Raw genomic sequence first — 24,222 nt, 5'->3', positions numbered from 1 at the left:
CTGAGAGGGGATAATAACCATAAGTTGTTTCCTTAAAAGTCCTGGATGTCTAAGTTAAACCAACATAGATTCCCTTACACTTAGGCAATGTGGGTCAAATTCTGCTGTTGGTTGCACAGTGTAAATGTGAAGAGAAATTTGCTCACTTGGTCTCATACCTTAACAACCAGTTATCATTATGTAATTTATATCACCTTACAAAACACCTCAAATTGGCTATTTTCAAAATTATGATGGTGGGCAAGTATAAAGAAAGAAAATGAGAGAATTCAGAAAAAAAAAAGCTTAGTGAGAGAGAAAGTGATACCAATGCAAGGATGCAAAAATCATTTAAGAACATCATGGTCTGAGATAGATTTTTATATCCAAAAGTGGATCACCAGATTGATTTTTATAGCATCCACTGTGGTATTATTTCCTGTTAGGATTTACTTGGCACACTGGATAGCTATAAAAAGGGTGGCTAGATCAGTCCATTAATACCGTGACTCAAAAAGTGTTTCTTTGTTTGAAGCTAAGAAACATGGCCTTAATTCAAGCATAGTTACAATCAATGAAGAAAACATTAATCACTTGGAAAGTGCTGTTTTGGGACTCGTGAAACGGAAATGAATCACAATATGAAAAATTCAATTATTTTTAAGGGGGTTGTTTTGTTAACGTTCAATCACTCACATTGTAATCACTCAATCTGCCCTCCTCACTTGTGTTCTCTAGGAGACATTTTAAAAAAAAAAAAAAACCTAACTGCCTTTTTGGTGCTCAGTACATGCTGGTTCCACACCTGCTCAGCAACACACAGTAGGCTGCCTGAGGAATACCTCAAATACATTAAGCAACAACAACAAAAAATTACGTGGCAGTGATCTTGCTCTGATTAACTCAACTCAGCATCTCAATTCAATCCTATACTCTAAGCAGTTTGAATTTCCTTGTGGCATGAGAGCATAATTTCAGGCTTTTCTTTTTAGGCTCCATCTTCATCCAAGGCCTAGTATGGATGCACTTAGGCTTGTGATGAATTTACTTCATGATTGGCTGTAAACTTCTGGGCTTTGAAAGTCTTGTCCCTCTGGAGATCTGATCCTGCCAGGTGCTCAATAAGCCAGTGGGAGCAGTTTAGGTAGAGTTGCAGTGAAGCAAACACGAGAGTGCTGTGGGACCATAGAATCTACAGTCAGTTGGTGTAGGTCATTATAGATGCCAAAGGCCTGCACTGAGGACTGGGACCAGGAAGAAAAGCATGGCACAATAACATCTCCCTGATTACTGTTGCAACCCAGCATAAGCAGGATACAGTTTTTAATCCAGCAGATTCTCTGGTAAGTTATCTGCCCTGTTGAAATTTGGTCTGTCGTTCATTAGATAGATAGAGAGAGAGTAGCTGAATACCAGTTTCAGAAATTGATTGCTTTCACTATTATGTTTTAGTTGTGATAAGTCATACGAGATAACATTTACCAAAAAAACAGGGCATCTCAAGTCCTTTGAATTAATACACTTCATTAATTATTTTATATTCTGGCAAGCCATTAACTGGTAAGCAAAGTGTTAGAAATGTCATAGTTATGAGTATTGATCTACATATGCACCATCGGGACCTAATCACAATGAAGATCTTTTAAGTTCTATCATAATGCTTCTGCATGCATGAAAAGATTGCTGAACATTTCAAGTTGTCACTTACAGAGGTTAAAAGCACATGTGCTCCTGAGGGACTATGGCCGTCCCTCTATGTGATGGGGAAAAAATTAGTCTGAAATTACTCTAATTAGAGAGTCATGGACCTGAACCAGTTCCCATGGAAGTTTTCCCTGGGCTTAGCAAAAGCAGGGATCATGTCCTTCGTTTGCAGACATCTACTTTTTGAATACCAGATTGTACAACCTGAATGGTTTTCACAATAGAAGTCCCATTAACTTCTGTGGGACTCATTGTGTGAGCAGTAAGCACCTCTTGTGTTCTAAAATTGCATCCTATGCCACCAGCTTGGGTGGGGGAGGGAGGGCTGGAGAAAAAAGCAGCATAACAGAAGAGAACATGTAGATTGTAAATGCAGATTGAGATTGAGGACATGATGCCCTCAGCTGGATGAGCTAAAGCCTCCTTTGTAGCATGGAGGTAGTATATTAAAAAGGTAGAATGACTTTAGCTGCCAGTAACGTGGTACCGGCATCTCACTTTGGAGATCAAAGGCTTTAGAGGAAGTTAATCCATCAGAGAGCTGTTGTCATTGCTTATTTTAAAAATTGTTTCTGCAGCCAGCAAGTAACAGACATTTAGCCCTCGTGAATCAAGTGAGAGATGAATGGGGTACAGAGAGACTTATTTACATCAGCTCTCCACCTCCATTCATCTCTCTGGCCCAACCTGCGTGACAACATAAATGACCCTGTGTCTCAGCTAAAATTCTGATCGATAGGTTGGCTGGGTGCAGAACTGGGATCTGTGTCACCCTCTGGAATGAACAAACTCCTTTATTGGTTATCTCAACAGGGTTTGGCTGTGCCCTGGCTGGAAAAGCTGGACCTACAGCTTCTAAATACCTCTAGAGTCCCGTGGTACAAGCTGCATAATAAATGAATGAATAATGAATGGCTCATAATAGGACAACACTGTGGCTTTAAGCTTCTGTTTGTGTTAGTGTGTGTCATGGGGGTAGAGAGCTAGGAAGGGCTTTGTACTGGCAGCCATCCCCAGAGATAATGAGCACAAGGCAAGGGAGACACAGGCTGAGCTTCACCTTTTGACAATGAGCAGGATGCGCTGCCCACCCACGGTGAACGACCCAGCTCTGTTGGCTCCTATAAGAGGAGGAAATAGCCCTGCCCCTTTTCCCTTTCAGGAGTTTGCTATCAGTTCAGGAATGGAGTAGAACAGGTGTTCAAAAGGGAAGTGGAAGAGAAGGTTCATTGAATTCTCCCCACCTCTTGCTGAACCATGCTGGACTAGACCAAAAAATATATATATAAAAAAAATCTAGCCATATTTATTACTCACTAAGTAGAGACAGCACTTTTCACCTTCAAAGAGTTGTACAAATATCAAGCAATCCGCTTCTGACCCATGTGAGATATATGGATACTGTATTATCCTGATTTTACTGATAGAGATAAATCAGTGATAAAACTCACATTGACTTTAGTGTAAGCAGGAACAGGGCTTAGGAGCTTCTCTCCCACTCACCCAGAGTTCAGACTGTTAAAAAAAAGCTGACACTCCACTCATGATGATAAAATGAGTTGACACTCACAGCAGACTGCATATTATCACAATATGATTATCCCTCTTCTTTCTCTATAGCTTTGGTTAACAATGATGACATTTACGTTCTCATGAGGCTCGGGAGTCATACCACCTTCAAATGACTAGAGGACGTTCACACTATTCTTATTGCTATTGTATTAGCCTGCCTGCAGATCCAGGCAGATGTGGCTTCATCAGTTGACTTTTTGAAGATTTTTTCTCAGCACCCAGAAGGGGTAGACATTGAATACTTTTTTTCCCCTTCCCCACAACAAAAGCTTAGGGTATGTCTACACTACGAGGGTAGTTCGATTTTACTTAAATCGAATATGTGGAATCGATATTGCAAAGTCGAACGTGTGTGTCCACACTAAGGACAGTAATTCGACTTTGTGAGTCCACACTAACGGGGAAAGCGTCGACATTGGAAGCGGTGCACTGTGGGCAGCTATCCCACAGTTCCCGCAGTCCCCGCTGCCCATCGGAATTCTGGGTCGAGCCGCCAATGCCTTCTGGGTAAAAAAAATGTGTCGTCATCCGTCCGTCACAAACGCCCTCCCTCCCTCCATGAAAGCGCCGGCGGGAAATCAGTTCGCGCACTTTTCTGGTCAGTGAGAGCGCGGACGCCACAGCACTGCGATCATGGATCACGCCGCGACCATCGCTGCACTTCTGGCCGTTCTCAACACCTCGCAGCTTATCATACACCTTTCCCTGAGGCAGATGAAGAGTAATCAGGCGAGGAGGCTACGACACCGCCGTGATGGCCTGAAGTCGGAGAGTACAAGATTCTGGAGTACAAGATGGAAAAATGGCCTAGATAAATAATTGGTAGATTATCTCATGGAAAATTTCAGCTTTTTGTCATAAAATTGAATATCTTTCTGTTCAGGAAGCCAAAACCACAACATTTTCAATTGAAAAATGTTTGTGTGTATATATGGGATGGAGACGCTTTCTGTAAAATTTTCGTTTAGTTGAAAGCCCAAAGTTCTATATTAAAAAAAAAATGGATTTTTTTTTACCAGACCCACTGATTGAGCCTCCATTTGCCCAATGCCACAAAGTGAATGAATGGTGGAAATTGAGGTAGAACTCAGCAGTTTCTGGCATATTCTCAGGCCATTAGATCATGTTGACACTATGTAAAATTTATCTAGCCCATTTTACATTTAAACAAAGTGATTTAAAACCCTGGTCTCAGACCATGTAAAAGATTATCAGAATTTTGCAACCAAATTAGCATATTGAGAGCTCAATTCTCCTGACATGCCAGTTTTAAAATGATTTCATTTTACTGATTTCAAATGGAGCTACTCCTGATTTACATCAGCATGAGGCAAATTTAGCGCATAAGTTTCCCTATAGAGCTAAACGGATCCTCTGTAAGTCACTCAGATTTCATACGTGTCCCCTGATTTCTTATATACTATCTTGTAGACATACCTAAGTGTTTCGATTTGCTAAATCGTTGGGGGAAGATTGTGAAGTAGTTGCTTACATGGACAGGCCCAATGGAGTCAATGGGATACTCAGGTGAGTAATGGGTTTGCAATCTGGCCCTTAGACTTCTACTCCTACACATCTGATATTTATGACAGATGTATAAAAGGACATATTGAGCTGGCATGAGCAGACTCACATCAATTACACAAGCTAGATTGTGTACTCTGCTAGACACCAAGAAGCCCTACATGCCAAGCAGCATCACAACTATTGCTCTCCAGATGTTGAATTCAATCATTACACTAGTTTGTATTTTACTAATTATTTTCAAATGATATTTAATGAAAATAATTTATTTGCATGTCTATTTGTGTCTCATTAGCAACATGTGTAGAGTCAATTAGGTTAATTGACTGTTCTGCCAACTAAACAGCTTCTCACTCAATGATTTCATGCAGAATTTATTTCTTGCATTTTGACCACTTGAAGGTGTGACAGATATGGGAATTTCATGCAATATATTTTAAAGACTTTATTGTATTACATTTATGTATCGTTGTGGGCCAGGATTGCATATAACCTCTCTATGGGGGAGATGTGACACTGGGAGTTCAAAAGATTATATTGAAAAATGTCCCAAAAGACCATACTTTTCTAATACAATAAGCATTACGGATTCCCCAGGAAATCCATTTAGGCAGAAGTTAATGCAAATCCCTCAACTTTGTGTCAAGATCCTGACCAGGACAGTCAAGGACCAAGGGTCAGATCAGGGTCAAACTTGAGGCTGAGAGTAGCAGAGCAGTTTGTAGTCAAGTTCCAGTTGCATCCGAAGAAGTGAGGTTTTTACCCACGAAAGCTTATGCCCAAATAAATCTGTTAGTCTTTAAGGTGCCACCAGACTCCTTGTTGTTTTTGTAGATACAGACTAACACGGCTACCCCCTCATACTTAAGTTCCAGGCAGGGATCGATACCAAAGATCAGAGTCTAAGTCAGATTTCAGTGTCCGTTTCAGGAGACAAGGTCCAAAGCAAGCAGAGGTTGAAGCAGGAGTTCAATGACAGGGAACAGAAATAGTCATGGTAGCTACAGGAGATCCATGCTGTTGCCTGGACACTTCCTGAAATGCCCCTTGAGTTTATTTAGGGCAGGGAGCCAATCAGAAGCAATGAAGCTGCTGCCTGGCAAACCTTTTGAGGTGGCACTTGCCGTGGCTTGTGAGTAGTGGAGTATGAGCCAGTTATAGCTGCATTGGTAGTAGCTAGGCAGACTTGAATTTGAGACCCTCTGGGCATTACACTCTGGATATGCATAAATGCAGCCTTTTAAAGATCTGCCATGAGGAGAGGGTTATCATCTTCCAATTATCTGTTACAGAAGCCCTAAATCAAAGACCCAAGCTATACAAAGAAACGGCTCATCTGCCCAGCCTTTGTTCTGGATCTAAGACTTATGAACTTGTAACCATAGGGAAAACCCAGTTGTGGGTTTTTAAGAACTAAAACCTATCAGAGCCCTAGATTGGTAAGCCGTTTAGTATGAATGTAGGCACTTCTATTGTTTTGATGTCTTCTTTGTAATGCTTTTACCTTAAGAATAAATATGCTTACTTAGAAGGAGCTCTATGATAACTTATAACTGAGCAAAATACTGGTCATAGCCTGTGAAAGAAAGAAAGAAAGAAAGAAAGAAAGAAAGAAAGAAAGAAAGAAAGAAAGAAAGAAAAGCACAAACACTGGCCTTTTAGGTAGTCTGACTTGCGATCACAATGGAGGCAGGAAGCTGTGCATCCTTAAAAATCTCCAGGCAGAGGGGAGCGAGATGTGGGTCTCTGCCCAAGAAAGTCAATGGGTGGGGAGCTGGAAACTTAAAAGTAGGTGCACTGGATGGACCATACCAGGGGGAATACAGGAGCAGTTGCCATGAAACTGTGACAGAAGTCCATGTGTGCGCGTATGTTTTAACATGGTGATTTGCTAAACCCTGATGTCAGCTCAGTCCACTGGTTATCAGATTGTAAAAAAAGCTGCAGTTGAGAGCAAGGAGAAGTGAAAAGTTGTCATGAAGTGTGAATAGAAAAACCACAGGGGAAGAAACAATAAAAAGAACTCACCAATAAGAGAAAATTTGATTGTGGTGGTCTCACTGTGTGAAGCCTGCTGTTTCCCAGATAAGCTGCAAAATAAAGTTTAGCGGACATTTTTTTAACAGGTAAATAGAGACGAGTGTGTAACTTTTAGAATAAACAATATTTTATCTTTGACTCCAAATCTTTTATTTGCTACTTTCTCTTTGCATAACAAACTGTTCCTGGCAGGTAGTGGGGTTTGGTTCCAGACTTTGCTAACTTATTGTTATAATAAGTAATACTTATTGTTGGTAAAAACAATTTAATATCTGTGCGGACACCACAGATCAGAGGAAAAAACTTTGGTTATGTTGCTGTTTTATCAGCAAGTTTGTAATCTCAACTCAAAGATTCAACTGAAGTGTAAATATTTGTTTCTCCTTCTCATGCTGTTGTGTAGCCCAATGTTTCTTTATAGACATGTGTTAGTAATACATACACAAAAGTCAATAGTTTTCTCAAAACATCAGTAACACAGAACATATCTACAGTGCTTAGTTAGCAATTAGATACTGTGCAGATGCTTTTTTGAACCAAAACCTGGTGTAGGTGGGATATAGGGTACATTTTCGCTGAACCAAAGTTCAGGCTGGGAAGGATCTGATGTTGGTTTCAGTCTCTTCAGTAAAGTGGCAGACAGGGACAGTTTTTGTTTTGCAAAGCCTTGTCAATCACACTTTGGCAAAACTAAAACTAATTTTTTCCAGGTTTGATTTTCATCAGAACCAACAAAAATTAGATAAAAAGTTCTGGTTTTGGTCCATCTCTAGCTACAATAGAATGTCTAACAGAAAATGATGTGTATATGAGCATCACAGGACTGACAAGCAATCATTATTGTAGCCCTTGCTGTAATTAAAATTGATTGTACTAGCAATTTATATATTCCGTGGGCTTAGGGTTTTTGTTTTGTTTTGTTTTTTGGGGGGGGGGGGCGGAAGGGGAGGGTAGGTGAAAAGACAGGAAGGCAAAACCTAGTTCTATTGAAGTCATGGGATTTGAGTTTAGTGGGATCCAGATTTCACCCGAGGACTGCAGAAAGACCTGGCAATAGTGCATGAAGGTATCAAAATCTGTAACTCTTTGGCTATAACAACAGGAACATGGTCTCTCTCACACATTCAGGGGGTTGCAGGAGCAACCCCCTCTGTTGCGTCTGATGAAGTGGGTATTCACCCATGAAAGCTTATGCTCCAATACCTCTGTTAGTCTCTAAGGTGCCACAGGACTCTTTGTTCCCCTCTGTTGCATACCTTTGGTAAAATGCATCCCTGTGCATTCGACCAGCAAAAAGACTACGCAGAGGAGTGAATTTTAACATAAGTAGCTGCTGAGCTCCTATGACAAATCAGAGTGCAGTTGCCTTCTATGAACCTTACAAAGCACTCAGCAGCCTTTCCAAATCTTTTCATATTTAAGGTCCAGAGGTGCCTGAGCCAAGGGGTAGTGCATTGTCCATTCACACTCTTGGTTCACTACACAGCTATATAGAGTTAAGGGACACCCTTCCTTAGCTGTGTCTTTTCTTAGCTTAGCGAAAACAGTGGAAAATATTACTTCCGTGTACAGATTATATGATCTTGGAATGGTCAGATAACCAAATTTCATCTGAACTCTTAAAGACCCCTCTTGGAGTGTGCTATTCCATGGCAAATTCATACTTGCTACTCCAACTGACAGCTGTTCAAAAAAGGTCACATGAATTGTTTTATAATTGGGAAACATGTATTTGTTTCATTCTCATTATACTCAAACACGGTGGAACAATTTTTGCTCAAACTTCTAAAAAAAACCAATTCATGTTTAGGCAGAGATCAAGCCTGGAATACATCAGCCCTGAGGGAGAAAACAACTGTCAAAAAGTAACATGAGTGTGAAAGCAGGGGGTTGGAATAGAAACCTTCATGAAAGCCTTAAACCACAGCAGTCATGCTCTACCCAGTTCTTTGTGAAAAGCAGTGTCAACATTTTTAAACTACACAAAAGTTCAGGACAGGAAGCTAAAAATAGCCTTATGGTACTATGGACACTTAAAGGAACTCATTTTTTCCCCCAACAGAACAATGTTCATTTGGTGTATGGACAGGTAAATCGCGCCCACCCCCTCCCCCCAAGAAAAAAAAAAAAAAAACCTTATTGAGTTCACCAGCACCTTAGGACCACTGAAGTGGGTGCCACTTGCAATACAGCCATCTACATATAGCCCTAAACAAGTTTCCTGACATACCTGAGTGTTTCTACACCAGAGCTTGCTATACTGATAGAAGAATGTTCATTTCATTTATCTCTATCACCTATTCTAAACATCCACTTATTCAGGATGTACAATTTTCCTTAGAAATTAATCAGCAGCAGCATTGGCATGTTGCTAAGGGGGCAGCTAATATCTGCTCTAAATACTTTCTGAAGATGTTAGCTTTATGCCTTCTTGAACATTGTTAAATACTGCTTTTTATACAGAAAATGACATGGGTCAAATTTCCATGCTAAGCAGGTAAATCTATGTAACCCCCCAAACTGTACATGTTCTACACCTGAGTCCCACTGAAGCCAACAGAAAAACTCCCATTGACTGTACTAGGACCAGGATTTGGCCCTTGTTCGTTGCAGTTTTCACTGAGCTCTTATTGGACTCCCACTGAAGACAATGTTTATATGAGAAACTAGACCATTTGGTATGATCACAGTGAGCCATATCCTATCCTTTCAGATCCCAAGGCACTTCTGAAATTAGTAATCAACGGTTCACATGATCCAGCATTGAAATGTCATAATAGGTACAATTATTGCATTATCCAGGAGGTTAGCTTCATTATTGTAACTTTTTTAAATGGGGGATGGGGAGGTGAGTTAGAGTAATTCAAGTTAGAGAACTCCATTGGATGATTCAGACTTTCAGTGATGTGCCACTCAAAATTATGAAATAACAGAACATGTTAAGTTTCTTTTTGGTGTGGGGGATATTACTGCGGTCCCCCTCAAGCACTCCAATCACTCCCCGGGTGTTTAAAGAGGTGGATATTAATACAGAATCCTTTGTTTGGGATCCATTCCAAATTCACATCATCATATCATTCAAATCAGTGCAAAGTTGTGCTTTCAGGATTACCTCGAGATATGATTGGAATTCTCCTTATAGCAGCCTTCTTAGTTGCAACAGTCTGACAGTTAAATACTGGTAGGCTCTATTTTATTTTAATTCATTTTATAAGGTTTTATGGTCAAAGTCTTTCACCTTGGTTTCTTTCCATACATGTAATCACCTTGCATTAAGTAGTCTCTGCAGAGCAGCATCAGTAACCTTTTCCTATTGTCTTTAATTTTGTGATGTCTTTGGCATAGCTTTGAGGGCTGTATAATGGCCTTTTTGATGCCATTGTGCCTTTGTCAAGCTTTCCCTAGCACTATAATATAGTGTTCCAGCACATCTGTTAAAGCCATTGAGTGAGTTCCAGGGCTTTCCATTCCTTTTGTGCTGTTCACAATATTTTATTCCCCCCCCATCCCCATTCATTGTTATTGGGTGCATAAAATATTATTATACACGGAAATGGCTGTGATATGCTGCAATTAATTAACTAATTAATTGAGTTATGCTTTATCTCAGCAAATGCAGGCCAGTAATTTTAAACAAACAAATTACATGCTATGTCCCACTATAGCACAATCTCATGTAGTTGTAATAAAATATGGTAACTACTATAAAATAATTTGAACGGAGTGAGTTTGGAGTCATTTTCTCTGAACATGCTGAAAGAACTGACAATGTCTCCCCTTAAAAGAATTAAGCAAAAATATAGGGGCCAGAAAGTGGCGAACCTCTGCACAGGTGAGCACTGCACATGAGGTTATCTAGCGGCTGTGGAAGACTTTAGGGGTGTGAATACTTCTGTCTCCCACCTCAGGACCCCCTGCTATAGAGAGGATGTTCTAAAGCCCATTGAAGTTAATGGAAATGCACCCATTGTCTTCCGATCAGCCCCATAAGGGGTAACCATAATCTTCGCACTGGCCCAAACACAAATAACATTAACAACAAGGAGTCTGGTGGCACCTTAAAGACTAACAGATTTATTTGGGCATAAGCTTTCATGGGTAAAAAACCTCACTTCTTCAGATACATGGAGTGAAAATTACAGATGCAGGCATTGTATAATGACACATGAAGAGAAGGGAGTTACCTCACAAGTGGAGAACCAATGTTGACAGGGCCAATTCAATCAGGGTGGATGTAGTCCACTCCCAATAATAGATGAGGAGGTGTCAATTCCAGGAGAGGCAAAGATGCTTTTGTACTGAGCCAGCCACTCGGACATCAGGAATGGTAACATACAAAAGCCAGTAGGTGAACACTTCAATCTCCCTGGACATTCTATAACAGATTTAAAAATAACTATTCTTGAACAAAAAAAACCATCAGAAACAGACTTCAAAGAGAAACAGCAGAACTAAAATTCATTTGCAAATTTAACACCATTAATTTGGGCTTGAATAGGGACTGGGAGTGGCACCTCCTCATCTATTATTGGGAGCGGACTACATCCACCCCGATTGAATTGGCCCTGTCAACTCTGGTTCTCCACTTGTGAAGTAACTCTCTTCTCTTCATGCGTCATTATATAATGCCTGCATCTGTAATTTTCACTCCATGCATCTGAAGAAGTGAGGTTATTTTACCCATGAAAGCTTATGCCCAAATAAATCTGTTAGGCTTTAAGGTGCCACCAGACTCCTTGTTGTTTTTGTGGATACAGACTAACACAGCTCCCTCCTGATACTTGACGCAAATAACATTAGTGACACTGGACACCCAAAATAGGTGAAAGAGCAAGACATTGCCATGACACCCTCCCCTTCCCCCAAAGCATGCACTAGCCACCCATGAAAAACATTACAGGTGTTCTAAAGGGCTCAATCTATTTAGCTTATTGAAGAGAAAGTTAAGAAGCAACTTGATCACTGGGTATAATTACTACCCACACAGGGAGAAGATCTTTGAACATAAGAGAGCTCTTTAAATCCAACATATAAAGGCATAACAAATAGAGCTGGTTGGGAATTTTTTGACAAAATATCCAAAAATGCAACATGTCAAAAATGAAACTTTTTGTGGGCATGTACCAGTTTTGACAAAACTGTGTCTCTTTGATTACCTTTCCCAACCAGATAGCAGCCACTAGCCTGGTTATAATGCTCACGTGGGATGTGGAAGATCCAGGTTCAAAACCCTGGTCTGAATCAGGCAGAGCAGTCATTTTGAATCTGGGTGTCCTCCATCCTTGGTGAGTCCTCTAACCATTGGAATATTTGGGGGGGGGGAGAAGGGCTGTTGGTCTGCTTTGTGAAAAAAATTGTAAAGGTCTAGGTTTAGTGCCAATGCGGAACAGGAAAACTTCTGAAATCTCAAATACTTTCATGGGACAGGAAAACCATTTCCCATCCAGCTCTAACAACAAGATCCAATGGCTGGAAGTAGAAGTCAGCAAAGTTGAAACTGGAAATAAAAATGCATATTTTTAACAGTGAGGTTAACTAAATATTGAAACGGATTATCAAGTGACATGGCCATAATTTTCCACATCACATGGAGTCTTTAAATAGAAATCCTATCTTTCTAAAATATATACTGTAGTTCAAGCACAAGTTGTTGGGCTACATGGAGGTATCACTGGATGGAATGCTATGCCCTGTGTTATGCAGGAGGCTAGACTAGATCATCATAATGGCCCTTCCGGCCTTAAAAATCTATGGATCTATGCTGCACCCTCTTTAAGTGTAGTACAGCAGCTGCATTATGCCTCCTGAAAAAGTCTGAATCTGTAGCAACCCCCAAAGCAGAGCAATAGCTTTCTATCCCTTTAGCTTTTACCTGCATTTCCCTTCGCTTCTGGTCATTGTTATACATGAATGCAAAGTGTATTAAAAACTATGCCCTACTCAGAATATTACAATATATTTTCTTAAAGTGATATTTTCTTAAAGTGATTTCTTAAACTCAGCCTAGCCTAGTTAGGTCTAAACATTCACATTTGCCCAAATTTAATGGATTTTGATTTCCTGAAACCAACACTATGTATTCCAATGAAAGCCTAGTTTTAGTGGCTTTGAATTACCTTTCAAAAGAGGCAAAAACTCTAACCTTGTTGGAAAGTAACCGATGTGCACATAGGTAAAAAGAGAAGGGGATACAAGACAGAGAGAGCGTACCTCTATATCTTCAACTCAAGAATCCTCAGGACTCCCCCAGCCCCCTTTTTCCTCCTCCTCATAAAATCCTCCACAGACTTGCACCTGCCCATGTGATGGACCTTAACTTTCTACTGCTCTTCCCGCTATCTCCATTCATCTGTCTCTGGCCTCTTCGCTGTTCCTCCACAAAACCTCATAGGTACTAGTGCCAGAGTCATTTTTACAGCTCCTGATATAAGAAATGATCTTCCTCTCTCTACCTTGTCAATTCCACATCACTTTTCAAATCTCCATCTAAAAAACTGACCCACTTTTGTTAAGTACTTTGAGATCTACAGGTGAAAATGTCTAAATAGTAAATATTTCCAAAGCAGTCACTCTAAGCACTAATAGATTGTTCCTTCAGTTTGAGCTTGGTTAATATCAAGACAAGAAATACATTTATCGCAGTTCTCTTTTAAGCTGCCTTGAAGTGTTTTGATTAATTCAAGATTGCTTTCAGATAGAAATCATTTAGCAGGATTTTTCATATGATAAGAACTTTAATTATTGTAATTATAATTTTATTTTCAGTCAAACAGCATCCAAACTAAGCAGTTTTGAGTTTGCTATACGATTATGTCATCAAGATCCAAAACTTGCCCTTTAACTAGAGAGCCTATTCTAAACTTCTGAAAAAATGCTAAACAACTATAACATCTCTCTCACCAACCGAAATTGGTCCAGTAAAAGATATAACCTCACCTACCTTGTCTCTCTAATGGCAAATAAATGCATTCTCACAAATATATACACAAAAGCAGTATTTTTCAGTGCTAACTTTGTGTGGTAGAAACACCCTACTCCTCTCCAACATTTTAAGAGCTCATTGAAATAATAAAGTGGCTACAGTTATTTCCATTAGAAGGTTTATAAATAATATGTTTGGTACATTAGAGAGCTATTTTGTAGCTACTGGAATGTCAATACATCTTCCCTGCTAAGTTTTAAATTTAATGCAGAAGCATGTCTTACTGTAGGAAGTCTGTACAATGCCGCCCACTTCTTTAGTCTGAGTATTGGCAATTTCATTTGAACCAGGGGTCAAATCCTGCTTACTTTTCCCATACAATTAGTCCCAATAAATTCAACAGGACCTGCAATGCTGGCTCATGTTGATTTAGGTTTCATACATAATATAAAAACCTGGAGATAAAGATAAAGTAATTCTTAATTTTATCTCTGTTGTGAGGCCAAATCCGTAGCTCAGCCCATAGTAACAGTATTATGAGCTGAGGTTTTCTATGTGTGGGGTGAGGGTGAAACGAAGAGTGTCCTTCCCTCAAAACTGACACCCTCCCACCCACAGCTACTTCAGTCCCAGGGCTACAGATGCCCATGCATCCACCCTGAAAGGAAGAAGGCTAATGCACACTGTTAGTGCTGGACCTACCAACCCCATCCCAGCTCCTTTGCTACCCATCCTGAAAACCCTGCTGTGCTGGGGTGCAATAAGCACCCACAGAGCACATAGGATTATGGTCCCCTGTATCCTTCCCAACTTTTCCAAAGCAAACCCAGTCCGAGAAGGTGAGGGAGAGATAGTAGGATTTGCCCCTATGCATGGCAAGTCTAGAGGAGACTCTGCTTTGCTCTCTCAGGCTCTATTGAATGATTAAATAATCAGGTCCATAAAATGGAAGTCAGAGAAATGTGGCTTATGCACATCAGCATGTTATATTTCTGTTTATCTGAGACTATCACAGTCAAGTGGTCGTGATCATCTCCCTAATTTATTGTCATGGGTTACTCATATTTGTGGTCTCTCACAGAGGTAAAGAAAGGAGGCGTGGCAACTGGTTTTTTTTTATTATTTATTTTGTTTAGGGCAGGACCCACAACGGGGACTTAGACTCAGCATTGCAATACCTAACATTTGGGCACTCTGCCATCAAGCCAAATCCACAACCCTGAGTTAGAGGCTCAGCTCCCTATGCAATGCCTGGGGGAGTTAGATGCCTAAGAAGCCAGCATGCTAAGCAGGGAGCCACCTAAGCTAGCCAAAAGGAAATGCCAAAGAGAGGGATGTGGCCTAATCCCCACCCCTCAAAGAAATTTAGGGACCTAAACAAGGACCAGAGGACTGCACTGTCCTCTGCCTGGGATTCACAGCCATGAAGCCTCTCTTGGAATTAGATGCCAAATATTTCTTGAAAGGAAAAAGAACAAAACAAAAACACACACACACACACACACACACACACACCCTGTCAGAAACGAGGAGGAGGAAGAGAAGACAAGGTGGTGGTGGCAGTATCCCTCTTATGATCTTTAGCCCAGAGGTTAGAGCACTCTCCCAGGATTTCCCAGGATTGCTGTGACTGGCGCTGTTCCACTAGCGGTAGGGAAGGTGTGAACACAAGCATAGACTGGTTGCTGATGCTTTAATCATTGTCTTGTAATCCTGGTCAGAACTGGTCTAGACAATGTAGTGTTTAAAATGCTGGGGATTGGTGGTACGGTATCTTGTTTACAATGGCCCTCCCACCAATGTGGAGCAAGCATGGAAAATGTTGTGGACAAACAAGCAAACACATCAGAACCACATCAGTGGTATTTGGTAACATATCGACCCTTCTTCTAAACAGAATCCTGTTCTGAGAGTGTCATCCTTCTGCCAAGCAGTAGCAGATGTTCATGGCTTTGCAGATGAACTTGCCAGTGGAGGAGACATGAAGTCTGGATATATTCTAACTGTAACTTGATTTTATTTTATTTAATATACACCAGTCCTGGAACAGAGGTGGTCAACTAGCATGTTAGCAATTTCTTCTTTCTAGAATCTCAGCCCAACACCAATGCCAGGTTCCCAGAGAGCAACTCTGCCTCAAGAATTGAATCCAATCCAATCAGAAATCAAGGCAAAAGTGAAAACTCTCTTGCTGCTTACATAGTTTCTCTCTACCAAGGACCTCTGTCTCTACACAGAAACTTGGCTAACAAAACCTTATAATTACACAACATGTCTTGCTGAGACTGAAAACTTCCAGGTTGTGTGCTCTTATTTTGCAAGCAAGTTTATGTGAAACAGTAACATCTGGGCATCCCTCCCACATCATATTTACAGAATGTTCGTGATGTACTTAGTCTGCTGGATAAAAATTAATAGTAGTCATGAGGTCAGATATCTAGGGACCTTTCAGAGAAAGTAAAAGCATCAGTAGAAATGGGCAATGTTGGGACAGTGCCAAATTATTATGAATTACTATGGCTGATATGAATGAATGTGGTAAGCATGAGTTTGGTGTGGCTTGGGATGTTAATTTGCTAGAGGATTCTGGGAGCAGGGTTCTCTTAGCATTAGATAGATGGAAATTTACTGGAAGTTCTAAAATGGCTCTATTTGTGTGTATGTTTCGACATCGAACTTTGGAATACATCCACCGGGGACCAGCTCACAAAATAAAGAAAACGTAAAAACATGCGATCAGTGAGCTTGGTAAAGGCTGACCTGGGCTGGTACAGACTGACCTCTCTGGATTGCATCACGCTAAGAGCTCAAATGAATGATTGATGAGAGGGTAAATGTTGATTGAGCTTTGGTCTGTCTGTTTTGCAGCCCTCTTCTAAAATATTAATTTGAAAAACCAGTAATGAAACGCCCACATGGCATATTTCTGGGACATGTGACTCCTTGAGAACAAAAGGTATGAATGCTAAGCAGAGTAATTTAGTTAGTAAGTTAGTTCCCCAATTAACATCTGAAGAGGTCCGTGACATTGTGAGACAGAAGGCCTCGGGTAACCAAGACCCAGCTTTGGAGGACATTTGACAGACCAAGTATCTGAGAGGGGGAAAGAAGAGAAGAAAAAGAAGTCTCCATCTAGAATTGGTAGCTATACCTGCTTTGTTTGCTAATCAGGATATTGTGTAAGGCCAACATAATTACTGAGGGTTTATGCTTGGGGAATTGAGGTTTATTAGGGGGATGTGTATTATATAACGTTTACTGCCTGTGTGATTCTTTCTCAAATAAATTACTATGTATTAAGCATATTGTTTTCCGAATTTTCACTGGTACCAATAACGATCTGCCCAGCTATGGGCCATTAAAGATCCGTTTCAACAGGGCACAGAAAAGGAAGGAACAGATTATCCAAGATGCAGAGAGAATGAGGAATATTATGCAAAAATGTGAAATGGTATGTGGTAGCAATAATATTGGTTTTGTTATTAAGTACTTCCACATTAACAGTATCTGTTAAATCAATAGGCTGGCAGGGGCCACCGCTGCTTGAAAAAGGAATTGATAATACCTATAAATATGATAGTTATAAAACAAATGTCAAATCACACAGCACCTTAAATAAAGGTGCATTTCAGAACTCCATTGGTGGCTAATCACCTATTTGCTGCTTTTTCATTGCAGTCTTTCAAGAGACCACTTATTTTACTGGCGCTGAGCCACGTTGTCATGTAGTTTCTTGGACTTTATTCTGTGCAAAATCTATTTCACAGTTTTATAAAGTTGTACAGACAGGAGTCATGCATAAACTGAACAGAACCAAGGGGGATTCACACACATTACCTAGGCTATTTTGAACTGCTGGTTAAATATGCCTGCCAGAATCAGGTCTCTTACCAGTGTGACATCTCCATTATGATCATCTCCAAACACACGGTTTAATAATACTAGCAGCAAGCTACATTTAAAGAACTGAAAACTTACCAACTGGAAATTGCAGAAAGCTGTTCATGCTGATGCAGACAAGTAATAATTAGACAAGGTAGATGCTGCTCTGACCTCAGCTCACTGCAATCCTATTGCCAGTTAACTTTGCTTACACTTATCGTATGTAGAACTTTTATCTCTTACATCACAAATACTGCATATAGCATGCATGAACTCAAGTTTGAAACCAAAGGTGACACCATTGCAATGACACATGCAGGATATTTTTAGGAGTGCAGAATAAGTAATATGTTGCCAATATTGCTTGACCCATGATGCAAGGACGAAACTAATCCTCTTTATGCACACAGTACATGTACTGATTGATAGAAGTATGTTCTTGTACTGCAGCATATGCACTGCAGCATATTAAAAAATAAAAACACCGCCCAGGGCTTACATCCATACTCCCTACCGTTCTGCTTCTGTAAGATCTTACCAACTTAGCAAGTTGGGGCTACATCCGTAATTGGATGGGAACCCTTGTCTGCAGATACTCATGCTGCAAGAACTGGCATTGGAGAAGAAGTGGCACTCTTCTGAGTCATTATAGGGACAAAGTCCCAGCCTGATTGTAGGGGGTTCTTTCAGAGCCATCTTTCATAAGAGATATAAAACCAAGGCCCTGGCCAATCATCATTAAAAATCCTTGGAACTTTTTATAAGAGTAAGCATGTTATGGACTTCAATTTCAGGTAATTAGATTCTGATAAGCTAAATGCCTCCTGCAATTTTATTGATAGCCTTCACTTCCTGCTGTAAACTATTGTGTAATTTACTGTACAGTATTCATCAGCTTCCAATTTACCCAGAGGTAGCTGCACTATAAATTATTAGTGTTGAAGCTCAGTTCAAAAAAGTGTTTGTAGTGGGTGTAACAGGTCGATAGGAATCTTCAGTTGATCTATCTTGTTAGCAGAGACTGGAACACTGTAGGAAGGGGTTGATGGATTCATGATGCACCAAAGTAGCAGATGGTATGTACTAACTCCATGCTGGCTCTCTGAGCAGGGACGGAATAAGATCTCAGTCCTCAGGAAGGAACCCTAGGAGCAGCCAAGTACGCATGAAAGGCTTGGGCTAAAATTTGTGTATAATATGTTTATTTTATCAAACCAAACCTTAGGAAAAGACAGTTGTTGCCCCTTTTCTGATCCACACAGTGAATGTAGACTCTTTTTAGAGAAGATTGGGTCTGACACCTGTTCTGAGTGAGTTTATGCATTTTAGATAAAGGTAACTGAGACATAATGTGGTCAATAGTTGCCAAAGGTGACATCCATGACCAAATCCTACTTATTGTACTCATGTGAGCATTCCCATTTAGTATATACTGAAATTATGTGAGTAAGATGAGCAAGTATTTGCTTAGGGGGAGAGAAGTTCAATATTTTTCTAACTGCTAGACCATATGGCCTCCATATCCTATTCTTCTGTCACTTCCCTTCATCTTCTTAAGAATATTTCCTTTAGCATTATTTACACAGTTCCATCAGAATACACTTTACAAATATAGAAGACAGATCGCCCTAAAGAATCTTACAATTGTAAGTCTATAATCTCAGATAAAGGAAGGTTGATCTTACCTGGTGGTTAACACTTCAGACAGCATGAAACCAAAGTCAAGATAGAGAAAGTATTCACTTTTGACATGTGTATAGTAGGTATAATCAAAGGAGAATATTTTGGTTCACTAAGAATTTTTTTGCTACTTTGTTTGCTTCACAAGGAGTGTGGGAAAACTTCCTTAACTTTTTATTCAATATATATATATAAAAAAAAGATATTGCCTACAATTTTCTGCATTGTTATTTACTGACAATATTTGATCACTCATGCCATTAACCTTGATAAAAGTTATGAAGAAAATTATATTCAAACAAATACCAATCCAACCTAAGTCTATGCACACACCTCCTCCTCCCACAATATTATTTTATCAAAACAATTGTTATTAATAGGAGTACTTTTAAAAGTGTCCATTCCTGTCTAGTCTATTATTGTACATTTCACCCCCAAATAGGGAAGTGGGGTGGTCCTAGTTTTGGACAGAGATGTCTACAAAATGTGTTTCTAGTTTTGTTTGTTTTTAGTCTAAACCCTGCCCTGCATGTTCCTTTTTTATCCCACATCTTTCTGCAATGACCAAATACTAGGATATTAAGTCATTGTGACAGATCCTCAGTTGCTGTAAATTGTCATATGAGAACTTATACCAGCTGAAAATATGTCCCAAAAATCTCACTAAGGCCCCTACCCTGCATTGCTTCCCCCCAAGACCATTTGTAAAAGTTGATACCATCAAGATGTAAGATAACAATTCATAAATTCATCAGGAAATCACAGAATACTGAATATCCAGGCATATGTTGCCTCTTTTATGGTTAATTTGTGTAGAGAACAAATATGAACTTTTGTGGTTAATTAATTGGTTAAGTTACTTAGAAGAAATAAACAGCATTTAAATAGCAAGAGTAGAAATGATGACTATTTCTAGTCTGGTATATCACCAGTTAATGTGCTACAGAGTACTTAACTATTGGGAGTAACATGAAGGAAGGCGAATCAATCAGATTTACCACCTGAGGCAGGCTGTGAGGCAGTGCCAGTTATCTGAACAGAAACAATGAAACTTTGTGACTAGAATATTACTGATTAAGCTCTTGTAGGTTTCTGTCTTTTCTTAATCCAACAGAAATTCTACTGTCTCATTCCTGCCAATTAGAAACAACTTCACTTTAAAAATGTATTGAATGCTGATGAAAAACAATGCCAATTCTCATGAAGTGCAGCATTAATTAGATGTCAGGGAGACAGAGTAAACTTAGATATACATAAATGAGAGCAAATATTCAAGTTTCCCATAAACTTCATTATGGCATCACTCTAACAACACACTAATTAAAGTTGAGGAAGCACTTTCATTTTAATCCACTGTTGCAGGACTCATCTTTCTGGGGGGGGAAAAAAACTATTCTATGATGAAAGGGGGCATGGTGGGTGTCTTATGGAACTGGTAATTGTATAAAAAGAAACCCTTCACTATTAAAAAGTAATCTCTAATGAAAACCAGATCAACAGTGACACTGTTAGAAATAGAAATGGGAGGAAATTTTTTGGCTTAAACTTTTTTGGTGACACATATTTTGCAAATTTGGTTTTCAGATAACCAAAATGGGATTTTTCTGGTTTGCACCTAGAAGACTGTCAACTTATCCTTCCACCCAGCTGCCAGAGAGGCAGAAATCCCAGCTGTCCAGTCTTCCATGACAACTCTGGGAGATGCAGAGCACCGGGGCTGTCTGCCTTTGCCTCTCCTTCTCCTTGAGCATAGGGATTGGAGCAGGAATGGGGAAGGGGAGTGGGAAGATCAATCTCCAGAGCCCAACATGAAAGTTTGTCAGTTTCACTGTTAAACTGTCAGCCATCCAGGCAGTCAGCTGTCATTTTTAAGTTTTCCCAGAAGGTGGGGGAGGGGGGAGAGAATCAATATTTTTAGTCAAAACCAAAATTTTATTGTAGAAAAAATTGGTTTTGTAAAAAGGGCATTTTTCATTAAAAAAATTCAACCATCTCTAGTCAATAGGTGTTTTCTGTCCAGGTGCTAGTAACCCATTCCACAAAACCACCAATGCAGCTGGTACTAACCAGAACCCTCATTAACAGTAGCAATAATACAGAGGTCAGAGACTGAACAGACCTGGAGAATAAACTTCCCTCTTGGCATCAGAAAGCTCTCACTCACCATTGTTTGTGCTGTACCTGCTCCATAGATAAAATAAAGGATATCTGTTGGACTCCAAAAGCATAAGCTTAAACAAGCATCAATTTATTATTTTAAAGATTTCTCTCTCTATTAGCTGAGATTTCTTATGCAGATGAATTTCTCATGCACAAAAAGGTGAATTTTTGTGGACAGTTTGATAAAATTATTCTTGGACATGACTGAGTGTGCTTTTAACACAGTTCATGCTTTCAGGAGGCTTGCTACCACTCATATCTCAAAACTAGCTTTAAAAAAAAAAAAAAGACCTTGAAATGGACTTAAGGACAAATTCTGCCCTCTATTTTATCCTTCCAACTGCACAGGTTTCACCATGATAATGTTTAATCTTTCAATGCTTTTATTCTATCCTTTAAAAAAGGAAACTCAGTAGAAAAGGTTATATTCTTATGACTGAGAATTCAAATATACAACCCCCAAAAAATCAGTAACACAGACGACAGCCACTGCAAATCAGCCAAGTTGAACATGTATTAGAGACATTTAAAAAGTGTGTAGATTAATATAGACTACAACAAGAAGTCAGTTTTATTTACACAGGGAACCGTAATTTTCAATATCCTGACGTTAGTGTGTTAAAAGTCTCAGCCATAACATGCTTTTTAAACTGAACTACAGAAAATGCTCCCAGCAAATTATACTGGATTTGATTAGAGTCTGCATTGCCTTGTAACAGTCAAAGTTCACAGGATAATTGCTGGTCAACTGAATGACCCACAATTATTTTATTTCTCAATATTTTCAGTTTTAAGTTGTTCAACCAACATGTTTCAAAATATAAATGCTAATTCTTTGCTCTGGACTATGGCACAGCACCATGAAATGTCCTTGAGTTTATCTCCTCCTTCCTCTCCTCCTCTAACCCCCCACACCTTCAGTATTCATGCTATATGAAGCTAAAATAATTATTGCTGGTAGAGCATTCTTTTAAAGAGAAATGCTTACTGAATAGAAATGCTTAATGGATGCAGATAACAGGACAGTGTGTATATCTTTATCTTTGGCCTATATGTAAAACAGTATTTTTTTCTTTTTCTATGGAAATATTGAGCAGTAAGTAAATTGCATTGTTTCTGCACTGCAGTAGGACTATTGCACTATTCTTGGAAATCTGGCTTACCATTTAACGGTGATGTGGGCTTTTATTCAAAAATAGAAGATGTGATTCTGCAAACCCTTATACAAGTAGTCTTTACTCACAAGAATAATCCCAGTGAGGTTAATGAGCAGAGACTACTCATATGAGTAAGCATTTGCAGGATCAAAGCCATAGACTATTTTGTGGTAATAAACATCTTTCCTCTCTGACAAAGTCATGCTCTGAATATTAGTGACAAGTAATAAAAAAAAGTTTTCTTGCTACTATGTTAAAGTGTTTTTTGGAGGCAGAGGAATTTATAACAACATTAAGCAGAGTTTTAGAGTAAATGGAGTGCAAATGCAAATGGTGATCTTTCTAAAAGTAGCATATTTCAGTTTGCAACATCCTCATGAATTTGCCACGTAATGCAAATACTGTGTGTTGATAAAAATGAGATAGCCGAAGCTCATACGTCTCCTATTTGTATTATATTCTGAAGCCGAGTAGTCACATTTGTAAAGCAACATAACTATTAAGATGTATTTATTATGGAGTGATGCTAGCTGCTCCATAATTTGATGTTGAAACTAGTTTCCTGTGGTATGCCCAATTTTCAAGGGGCTTCCTCCCATCCCCAACTTCCCCCAAAATAAATCAATTGCCTTGAAGTTTAACATGGCATCACACCCCAGGACATAGTTTTGCTTGAAGTTTGGAGAAAAATCAGAAAAAGACCTTAAAATGAGGGTGTTTAGACATGTCCCTTATACCTCCTGCATATACAAGGCTGCAATCTTGCAAGTGACTGAGCAGGGATCTGCCCTGGTGGAGGCATTTGTAAGAATGTAGCCTCAGAGTGGAGGAGGTCAAAAAAGGGACTCATTAGAGATGGGATATAAAGGGGAGGCAGTGGAAGTGGCCTAAGGGAAGCCCCATCTGGGGAGCTGGACAGGGTGGTAGTGAGCAATGAAGAATTATATGGCAATGGGGAACTGACTAGTTACCTTAAGGTTCATTTCAGACTCTTACAAAAATTCTCCACTTAAAAATGCAAGTTAAGTGCAATTTCTCAGGTGTGTGATTTCTCAGGGGTAGGAGTACTAGGGACTCTTTTGAAAATGCACTTTCAGTGCACAACCTTAACTTTTAAATGCACAACCTTAACTTTTTAAAGGAAATAGGTTTTTGTTTGGGGACATTCCAGGTTGTAGGGTTTGCAGAAGGAGGCAGGCATTCAGAGGTCTCTCACAGTGCTATAAAATCCAATTGTGCCTTCAGATACGCCCAAGGCACTTGCATTACCTTCAGGAGGATTGCACAGGGAGTAAAAGCAAGGGTAGAATTTTGCCCACACTAGCTAAATTTTAACTCTAGAATTTTTCATATATACTTAGCCAAATTCTGCCTCACTTTGCCCCATGCAAAACCAGCGAAGTCAGGGTTGTGCTATAGAGTCCAGTCGTGCAGTCTCCATGCAGGCAAGCCTCATGTGGGATTCAATAAGAGTTTGTCTGTGTAACAAATTACAGGATCTAGCCCACAGTGAACATATTTTTTTTTCCGGCATTTGTGGCATCATAAATGTTTCCATGGAAGCAGACTATCAAACACAAGATTATGGCCTCTGTGGAGGAT

This window comes from Terrapene carolina, unplaced genomic scaffold, assembly GCF_002925995.2.
Source record: "Terrapene carolina triunguis isolate 2854851 unplaced genomic scaffold, T_m_triunguis-2.0 Scaffold33911, whole genome shotgun sequence".
NCBI lineage: Eukaryota > Metazoa > Chordata > Testudines > Emydidae > Terrapene > Terrapene triunguis.
The sequence above is the reverse complement of the archived record's forward strand: the minus strand, read 5'-3'. Positions refer to the sequence as shown.